This window comes from Crocuta crocuta, unplaced genomic scaffold (assembly GCF_008692635.1).
Source record: "Crocuta crocuta isolate KB4526 unplaced genomic scaffold, BGI_CrCroc_1.0 scaffold290, whole genome shotgun sequence".
In the NCBI taxonomy this organism is placed as follows: Eukaryota; Metazoa; Chordata; class Mammalia; order Carnivora; family Hyaenidae; genus Crocuta; species Crocuta crocuta.
In genome coordinates this window covers 2,829,911-2,839,248 of record NW_027527429.1, presented here as the reverse complement: position 1 = coordinate 2,839,248, position 9,338 = coordinate 2,829,911, and the positions used below count along the sequence as shown (strand labels likewise).

Genomic DNA, 9,338 nt, shown 5'->3' with positions numbered 1-9,338 from the left:
CTCCTCATCTCCTCTTCCCAGCCCCCACCTGCCCCTCTGACCCCCCACCTCCTCCTCCTCCCCTGGCCCCCCACCTCCTCCTCCGAGCCCCCACCTGCCCCTCCCAGCCCTGGCACCCTTGGTTCACAGAGGCCGTGGAGGAGGGTGGGGAGGAGGCTGCCCCGAGGAGACTGGAGGCTGACCTGGTGCGCTCTTAGCTCTCGGTAACCGAGGTCAGGAGGGGCCCCTGTGAGCAGACAGATACCAAATGGTGGGAGGTGGCGAGAGACTGCTTCTCCCAGGACATCCCTGGTGTCAGAGACTTAGCATCCCAGGTTACTTCCAGAAGTCTCTCTGAGATGCCCATAGGAGACTGGAGGCTCTTCTCCAGCCAGCGACCCTACCTTTTGGGGGGCCCATGGGGCCCCAGCCTAGCAGTGCTGCAGCCCCCACCCTGCTTCTGTATCTGGAGGGTAAGGGAGAGAGCCCCCTCCCCACCAGATCCTTTGCAGAGTGCAGCTCCCGCCCCCCTGACCCCCCTTGGACTGCAGTGTTTTGAACCCTAGGTCCTAGGTTCCCTTCCTCCTCTGCCCCACGGGCAAATCACACCGGGCAGGGTTCTGTGGAGACGCCTGTTCCCACCCCCACCCCATCCTGTTTCCCCAGGGCAGCTGGTAACAGTGGCTGATAGCTTCGTGGATTGAATGCTGTCCCTCCCCAAATTCCTCTGTGCAATCTTAGCCCCTAGAACCTCACAATGTGACCTTAACTGGAGACAGGATCTTTACGGAGATAAAATTTAATTGAGGTCATCTGGGTGGACTTAATCCTCTATGACTGACTCCTTGTAATAAAGAGGAATTTTTTTTTTTTTTTTTTTTTGGAGAGAGAGAGAAGGAGAGAGAGAGAGAGGGAGAGAGATAATCTTAAGCAAGCTCCACACTCTGTGCAGAGCCGGACTCAGGGCTCAATCCCACGACCTTGGGATCATGACTTAAGCCGAAATCATGAGTCGGAGCCTCAACTGACTGAGCCACCCAGACGCCCCGAGAAAAAGGGCCTTTGAAGGCAGAGGCAAACACACAGGCAGAAGGGGGGGTGCGCATGCTAAGGGGAGTGGTGGGGCACAGAGTCCCCCGCGCAGGCACAGCCGCAGAGAGAAGCGACCAACTCCGCCCACATCTAGGGCTTCTAGTCTCCAGAGCTGAGAAGCAGGAGGTTTTTGTTTAAGCCGCTCCACTTCCTTTCAGCGGCCCTAGCAAACTAATACAATATGCTCGTAAATATTTTCTAGTAGTCTGGAAACTTCCCTCTATCTAAACTCACTGTTTTTACAGAAATACCATTACCTTATTCCTGCCACCATGCCACTAATTTTTCCCTTTTACGATATGCGAAGTGCACCTGCTCATTCTTGTAAGCAGCGCTCAGAGTCACTCCCTGTTCCCGTGCCTCTATTTCCCCTGGAATCTCTGAGGGGAGACTTAGCTGACTTCCAGGCTGTTGCTCTGGAAACAGCAGCGATGGGGTGATATTGCCACCTATCTCGCAGCGGCCATCCACGTGGAGGCCGTTGTCCAGAGGCGGCTGGGCCCTCCTAGGGCTCAGGTCTCCAGCCTCCGTGCTAGAGAATTCGTGGCCGGGTCCATCAGGTATGAGCTGCTAGCACGCCTGCCATCTACGCTTTTAACTCTGCAATGTACGTTTTGAGAAACCTAAAGTTTGTGATTTTCTTTATCCAGATCGTGCCCATTTGCCATTAAGGTTATTGAAATAACCTTGCAAATTTACGTGTCTTTCTTCCCTCCCTGTTGTAAAAAGGGTTGTTGGGGAGCCTTGTGGTGGCTCAGTCGGTTGAGTGTCCAACTTTGGCTCAGGTCATGATCTCGAGGTCTGTGAGTTGGAGCCCAACGTCGGGCTCTGTGCTGACAGCCTAGAGCCTGGACCCTGCTTTGGATCCTGCGTCTCTCTCTCTCTCTCCCTCAAAAAAAAAAAAAAACATTAAAAACAAAAATGAAAATAACAAACACTTAAAAAATCAATTAAACCTGAAATAAAAATAAAAAGGGTTGCTTGATAACGTCTAATCAGTGGCTGTTGGCGTGGGAAGCGTACCTGAGGATTGGTTTTAGCGGCGTCCCTGTGTTCATGCCCCTCGTTACCCCTTCTAGTTTTCAGCGGCTGCTTGGATGGTCCCAGGAGCTGATCGCATTGTGTCATTATGTAATGGTCATGTTGCCTCCTCCTTTCTAATAATCACATTCTATTTCTGGGGCCTGCCTTACTGGGTTAGGCAGAACTTCCAGAATAATAGTAGGTAAACCGGCGAGGGTGGGTGTCTTTGAATCTTCCTTCATCCCACTCTGTGTTCCCTCCATCCCGTCCTCATGGTAATCTGCGACAGCGCTCCAGAGGGCCGGGCTCCCAGCCTCTCCGGTGGAGGTAGTGTCTGCTGCCCCCTCCCCCCCAGCATGTGCTTGGGGCCTGCCTTGAGGCAGACTGCATTTTCCTGTAGGAAACACACGTTCAGAATCCGTGAGTGGACAGTTAGCTCTGGGACAGTTCTCCTGGCACCGGGATTTGGCCTGAAGCTAATCTCTCCTCAACATCAGTCGCCATTTAATTCAAAGTGACTTTGTCTTCTGGGAATTCAGAAAGACTTTGGAAGCAGGATATAGATGCCTGGGGTTTGGGGGGGATTTTTAAGCTTTTATTTATTTTGAGGAAGAGAGAATCCCAAGCAGACTCTGCACTGTCAATGCAGCTTGACGCGGGGCTCGATCTCACAAACCATGAGATCATGCCCTGAACTGAAATCAAGAGTCAGACGCTCAACTGACTAAGCGACCCAGGCGCCCTGGAGCAAGGCACTCGGAATAGATCCCTGTCCAGGGAAGAACATATGTTTCTCTGTATTTATTTCTGTAGCAAGTAGCAGCCTTAAAGCCATTTATTTGAGAAGTCCTGTACTCCAAGTGAAGGATCGATCTTGCTTAAAGGAGACCTTTGTATTGCTATGAAGACAATATATACACAAAATAAATGAAAACTTTAAAAAAAGAAAATCCAGGGGCGCCTGGGTGGCTCAGTCGGTTAAACGTCCGACTTCGGCTCTGGTCAAGATCTCAGGGTTCATGAATTCAAGTCCCATGTCGGGCTCTGTGCTGACAGCTCAGAGCCTGGAGCCTGTTTCTGACTCTGTGTCTCCCTCTCCCTCTGCCCCTCCCCTGCTCACACTGTCTCTCTCTCTCTCTCTCAGAAATAAATTTTTAAAAAATATTAAAAACATTTAAAAAAAGAAAATTCAAAGTCCTACTACCCTGACACAAAAATTTTATTCTTTTTATTGTTCTTGTTCATTTACTTCTTGTCTCTGCCCATCTATTTATCTTTACCAGAATTGCAGTCGTTGAATTAATATAATTCGTGCATTGTTTGCTTCATTTAATTTAATAAATGTGCTCACAGTTCTATATAATCTGCATAGTGATGGAGCTTCATCGCTGTGTTATGTTCCTGTAAGTAACTGAATGGCACTTTAGTTAACCATTTCCCTAATACTGAGCATGAGGCTTCCAAGCCACCTTTTTATTTACATATACAGTGAATATTTTTCTCTCAGGGCTGTTCCTGCTTTTGGATTACTTCCTCAGGCCAAACCCAAGAGTGGAATTATGGTGTCAAAAGAAGGTAAGGCTTGGGGTGCCTGGGTGGCTCAGTCGGTTGAGCATCCAACTTCAGCTCTGGTCATGATCACATAGTCCGTGAGCTTGTGACCTGCATCTGGCTCTGTGCTGACAGTGCAGAGTCTGTTTGGGATTCTCTGTCCCCGGCTCTCTCTGCCCCTCCCCTACCTGTGTGCTCGAACACGCTCTCTCTCTTTCTCTCTCTCTCTCAAAAAATAAACATTAAAAAAACAAAGAAGTTAAGGCTTGTAGGACTTTTATTTCCCTCCTAAGGAGTTGTGCTGAGTCCCCAGATGCCAGCAGAGCAGGGGTGGCCAGGTCCACTCTGCATGGTGGCTCCTTCTCTTCACAAACAGGTGCCACAGCATTGCTGTCACCAGAGTTCTGGAGTAGGGTTTTAGTTGTGATGGTTCTCCCCTCCGGTCTCCAGCCAGAGACAGCTGTACCGCAGGGGGTAGGGCTCCACACACAGGTGGGACTGGCTGGGGTGACCCCAGCGTGGTCCTAGGGCTTGCAGCCCAGGATGGAGATCAAGGACATGATCCTGGAGTGTTACACATGCTCAGAACAGGTAAGGTTGCTCCTGGTCACGTGCCTGCCTCGTGCACTGGAGTGTGTCTGCAAACGCTGATGGGTAATGCTTTCAACCATGTTTAAGGGAAAACTGCTTTGTGGCATTTTGCCCAGAGCACTCACTGAGGTAGACAACGCCAGCTACCTAAAGTTACAAACATTTTAGGTTCTTTACAAGATGTGGAACTCGGGGCTCCTGGGTAGCTCAGTGGGTTAAGTGTCTGACTTGGGCTCAGGTCATCATCTTGTGGTTCCTGAGTTTGAGCCCCACATCGGGCTCTGTGCTGACAATGCAGAGCCTGCTTGGGATTCTCTCTCTCTCTCTCTCTCTCTCTCTTTCTGTCCCTCCCTCACTTGCTCACACTCTCCCTCTCAAAATAAATGTAAAAATGTATATATAACAACCTATATTATATATGTTATATTATGTTANTACATATAAGCAGGCAGCAAGACTTCACTGCAAGAGCAAGGTTAGTATTCTGATTCCTCTGAAGGTGCTGTGATGAGCCCCCAGCCGATGCACCCCGCCTTGATCATATCTGCAAAGTCCATTTCACCATGTAAAGTAACAAATTCACAGGTTCTGGAAATTAGGACTAGGACATCTTTAGGGAGCTATTATTTAGCCCACCGTACAGGGGCACGCACACACACACACACACACCCCCCACACACACGCGTGCACACATGCACCTTCCTACTATTTACGTCCTCTACCAGAACTACACTTTAAAAGGTAGCNAAAAAAAAAAAAAAAAAAAAAAAATGGTAGCAGTTTCATCAGCAGCCTAGAAAGACCTGATAAGATGAATCAGCCTTGGTTAGTGACTAATAGAGAAGAATGTGAAATGCAAAACAGGAGAGAGCGTGACAAAAGCCGGCAGCCATTTCAATACATTTCTGCAAGAAAGTAAAAGCAAAAGTCTCTGGAGGAAGACAGCTTTGCTCTTTGCTCAGAGCTTGTCCAGCTTTGGGGCCGATCCGACGGGTGGCCTGGAAGGAGAAGAGTCGCGTTATGTGCAGCCCGCGGGGAGGGGGAACCATTCCAGTCGCGGTGCCCGACCCTTGCTCAAGTGTGCACAGTGCTGCTTCAGGATGAATGAAGAAAATCTCAGTCCTGGAATATTGAAAACTCCATTCTCAGTCCCTTTCCAGGGCAGTTGTCACAGCCTGTTTTATTATCTTTCAAATAATAAAGGAAATGGATGTTTTCCATGGGAGCTAGTTATAAGAGCAGCCGAAAGTTAATGACACCAGATATGGTAATTAAAGTCATAGTACTTAGAATCTAACTGCTGCCTGGATAGCCCCTCACCTCACCATCATCATCGTCGTCCTCCTCCTCCTCATGAGCTCTAATCTCACCCAACTGCACAGAGCCCGCCCCCTCCCTCCGGCCACAGTGGATATCAGAACTGGGTCACCAAGACTACCAACGGGTCTTGGTTAAGTCAGCTCACCCAGGTCCCCATAACCACTTCTAGCCGCTCTGGCTGCTCTCATCTGTGCCTCACCCTCCCCTCCAAATTAGACCCAGGGCACTTTCACCCTGAAAGGCCCAATAAAGCTTTTTCTAGAAACGAGGAACCTGTCTCCAAGTACCCTGTCTCCACTTCAGGCAACAGAAAGCAGCAGCAAGATCTTGGGTTTTACGCATTTGTTTTCAGCCTCTCCAGTTGGATTCTAACACAAGGGCTACGGTCAGCATCGCTGTTCTCCACCTTCCATCCCCCATAGTCTGTGGTACTCCAGTGGGACAGACGGCTCTCCCCACGCAGAGCAAACCTCAGGAACCACAGTTATAAACCTCCCTCCTCCCCTCCGTGCTGAATCACAGTGGTAAATTGTCTACTACCAGTTCCCTGGGAGCTCATGCTTTTGGAGGCCAGGGGCTGTCCTTTCCTGGCTCTCAGCCCTCGGTAGATGCTCATCACATCGTTCCTGACTTGTTGGAATAGATTTCAGAAGACACGTGGGATACAGGATCCGTATATTGAGACGTGCTCTCTCCGGTACCCGGGCCTTGCTCCCTGTATAACGGTCCTGGCTGGAGGGCAGGACGCATACCCTGGAATAACCCGGAACAACACAGAATAGGTTGGAGCAGGTACTACCAGCTGAGGGCCAGGCTGGACCCTTCCACCCACATCTACTCAACATCTAGTGTCTCCAGGGCTATTTCCCTAGCTTTGCTAGGGTCTTGCCTTGGGAAAGCTTGGAGTCCACAGGACAGCATGGGGCAGAACATGAGCACCGGACCCCAAGGGCCTGACTCTGATGCCAACTCACCCAGGCTGCAGGTTTTACCTCTCACTGAAACATGCTACCCTAATGAGGGAAAGCTCCGTTCCATCCACAGTGAGAGCAAAAGGGGAGTAGGGAGTGGGTGGCTCAGGAAGCTATGTTCCCCCAAGGGCTTTGCCAACAGAGGTCACTTTTTCTGCCTTGGGGGCCTCACCCTAACAGCAGGCACCCAGACTCTTGCAACAGACGCTGTCCATCAGCCGGCAGGCTGCACTACGCTGGACAGTGTCCAGATCCCAGGCTTGCCCAATACCACGTCACTCAGGTCAGTGAGCCCTGGGCCCAGCCAAGCCAGCCTCTGGGACAGCTGCACAGCCTGTGTGTCCAGGGCCAGGCCTAGCTGCAAACAGAGCACCTCCCCGCTCCAGGCTCCAGCTGGAAGTCCAGGTTGAACTTGGGGTAAGGGTGGAGATGGGAAGGACACCTGTTGAATTGTCTTGATTTGCTCTTCCTCTAGCACCTGAACCCCTCTGGGAGGCTCACAACTGAGCCACTACGCTTCCCTCCCATATGTGCACACAGCGGGTGTTGTGATCCAAGCCCAGCCAGTCCTCCCAGAGAATGCGAGGAAGAGGAGGAGGGCAGCTCCCTTGATGGCCTGATTGTAAAGATGCGTCGGAGGCCAGGCCCCAGCCCCAAGGAGGCCTCTGGGAGGACATGGCCAGGCTCCAGAGGCCAAGGGTCAGCTGGAGGCACTGAGAACAAGAGCCCTGGCCGTGACAGCTCGTCTCGCTGCCCCCCAGGTCCCCAGAGCTGACCTCCGTGGCTTCTGGGAGCACTCCAGCCTTCTCAATCTTCTGTGCTTAAGTTAGTACCAATTCCGTTTCCGAAGAAGCCCTGGATGACGACAAATGGATTCTCCAGGAAGCAGGAGGGTTAACTTTACCCCCTCCCTGGCTCCTGGGACCACCAGCTGCCAAGGGGTGTGGGTGCACTGGGTGAGGGCAAATCCCAGCCCTGCCATGTCAGGGACACCACTTAGCTTGTGTGCCTCAGTTTCTACATTATGAAATGGGGATACAGTAGCTCCCCCCCTTACCTGCATGGGACACATTCTAAGGCCCTCTGATACCAATTAGTACCAAAGCTTGCGTAGACTGTTTTTCCCTATATATACATACTACCATGATAAAGTTTAATTTGTAAATTAGACACAGTAAGGGATTAAAACGGAACAATTATAGCAAGATATTGTAATAAAAGTTAGGTGAATGGGGTCCCTCGCTCTCGAAATATCTTACCGTGCTGTATATTGTACTCTACGCACCCTTCCTCTTCTCGTGATGAGATGAAGGGAAGTGAATGACGTGGTATGAGGCTAGTATTTATTTACCTTCTGACAATCCACTTGAAGGAGGATCATCTGCTTCCTGGCTGCAGTTAACGGAGGGTAACTAGAACCTTGGAAAGCAAAACAGTGGATGGGGGAGGGGAGGCTACTGTAAACTAAATACCTGATTCATGAGGCTGTTGTGAGGACTGCATGAGTTTACAACCTAGTAAGCCTGACACAAACATCACGTGAAAGCACAAGGCAGCCTCGTGAAATGGAGCCAGAAATGGTGGCATTTATCCCCAACGGTTAAGATTTGGGGTACGGGGCAGCCCGACCAGAGTGGCCCCTTATGACTGAGCCAAGCCCTCAACTCATTCCAGTGGTACCTTCACCGGCTGCCCTGCTTCAAGGTCTTATTTTCTCTTGCCGGGACTCCTGCAAGCAGCTTGTGCAATACTTGCCACGCGGATGGGTTCTGACCATCTGCTGTGTTACAGGATGGGCGAGGGAGGAGGATGGGGAACATGGCAGAGGAGGGGCTGAGGAGCTGAACTTAGGGAAACAGGCAGTGGCAGGAAGTCTCCAGCACCAGGAAGGGGGAAGCACAGGACTCCAGTGAAGTCACAGAGGGACACCTGCACCGCCCACACTTTGGGGCCTCTCTGAATGAGTGGCGTCTAAGCTTGGGACAAGAGTCAGCCAGGCGACGGAGAAGTGTTCCAAACAGAAGGGCTACCACGAGGTGTTCCTCACTGGTCTTCCTGACTCCGGTCTCCTCCCTGCCTGGCTCCTCTCCCACCAGCTCACGGAGAGCCAGAAGCTTCTTTTAGAAAGAAAGCTCAGTCACTCCACACTTTAAGACCATTCAATGGGGCTTCTGGAAATAAAATTCTAATTCCTTGGCTCTTTCTTCCCGGTCCACGTGGTGACCCTCATGTTTCAGACGGCCATTCCTCCAGGACCCCTGTCCGACTCCACCCCCCGCCCAGCGCCTATTTCAATCAGAGACGCAAATGGACGTGAGAATTTGTGTTCAACAAGCTAGAACTATAGCCAAAGAAAGTACTTTACAAACGTGGAGGAGACGAAAAGGGGGATGAAATCGGAAAGCGTCCACGCCCTCCAGCAGGCTGCTGCTCGTCCACCGCCGCCTACCCCCGCCACCGCCCCCTCCGGCTCCGGGGCGGCCTGGTCCTTTGCACCCTGGGCACTGTGCCGGGTACACAGCGGGCGCCCCAACCACCGAGGCGGTCAGCTGGGGCCCAGCCGCTCCCCCAGCGCACGCAGGGCCCAGCACCCCCGATTCGCAGGTCCAGGCACGGCTCACGACGAAATCAATGGAAGTAGGAACTGCAGCTCTGAGCACCGGACACTCGGGTGCGCAAGCTCCCGGAACAGCCTGGGCGACCCCGCCCCCGACCGCTACCCTCCAATCAGCAGGGGCGACGAGTTCACGCCCGCCCCTGGACGCACTCTCGACCAATGACCGAGGCCCAGCAGGCTAGCCGCCGAGCCCA

General features: G+C 51.8%; 1 long non-coding RNA gene across 1 annotated transcript; it reads right to left on the bottom strand.

The window, feature by feature from the left end:
• Positions 1-5,657: 5,657 nt before the first annotated feature.
• On the bottom strand, positions 5,658-8,382 carry LOC144227146 (uncharacterized). The gene is made up of 3 exons (XR_013333859.1): positions 8,208-8,382; positions 7,787-7,946; positions 5,658-6,309 (listed from the first exon to the last, which is right to left on the bottom strand). It is a non-coding gene; the product is annotated as an uncharacterized LOC144227146 (long non-coding RNA).
• Between the last annotated feature and the right edge of the window lie 956 nt (positions 8,383-9,338).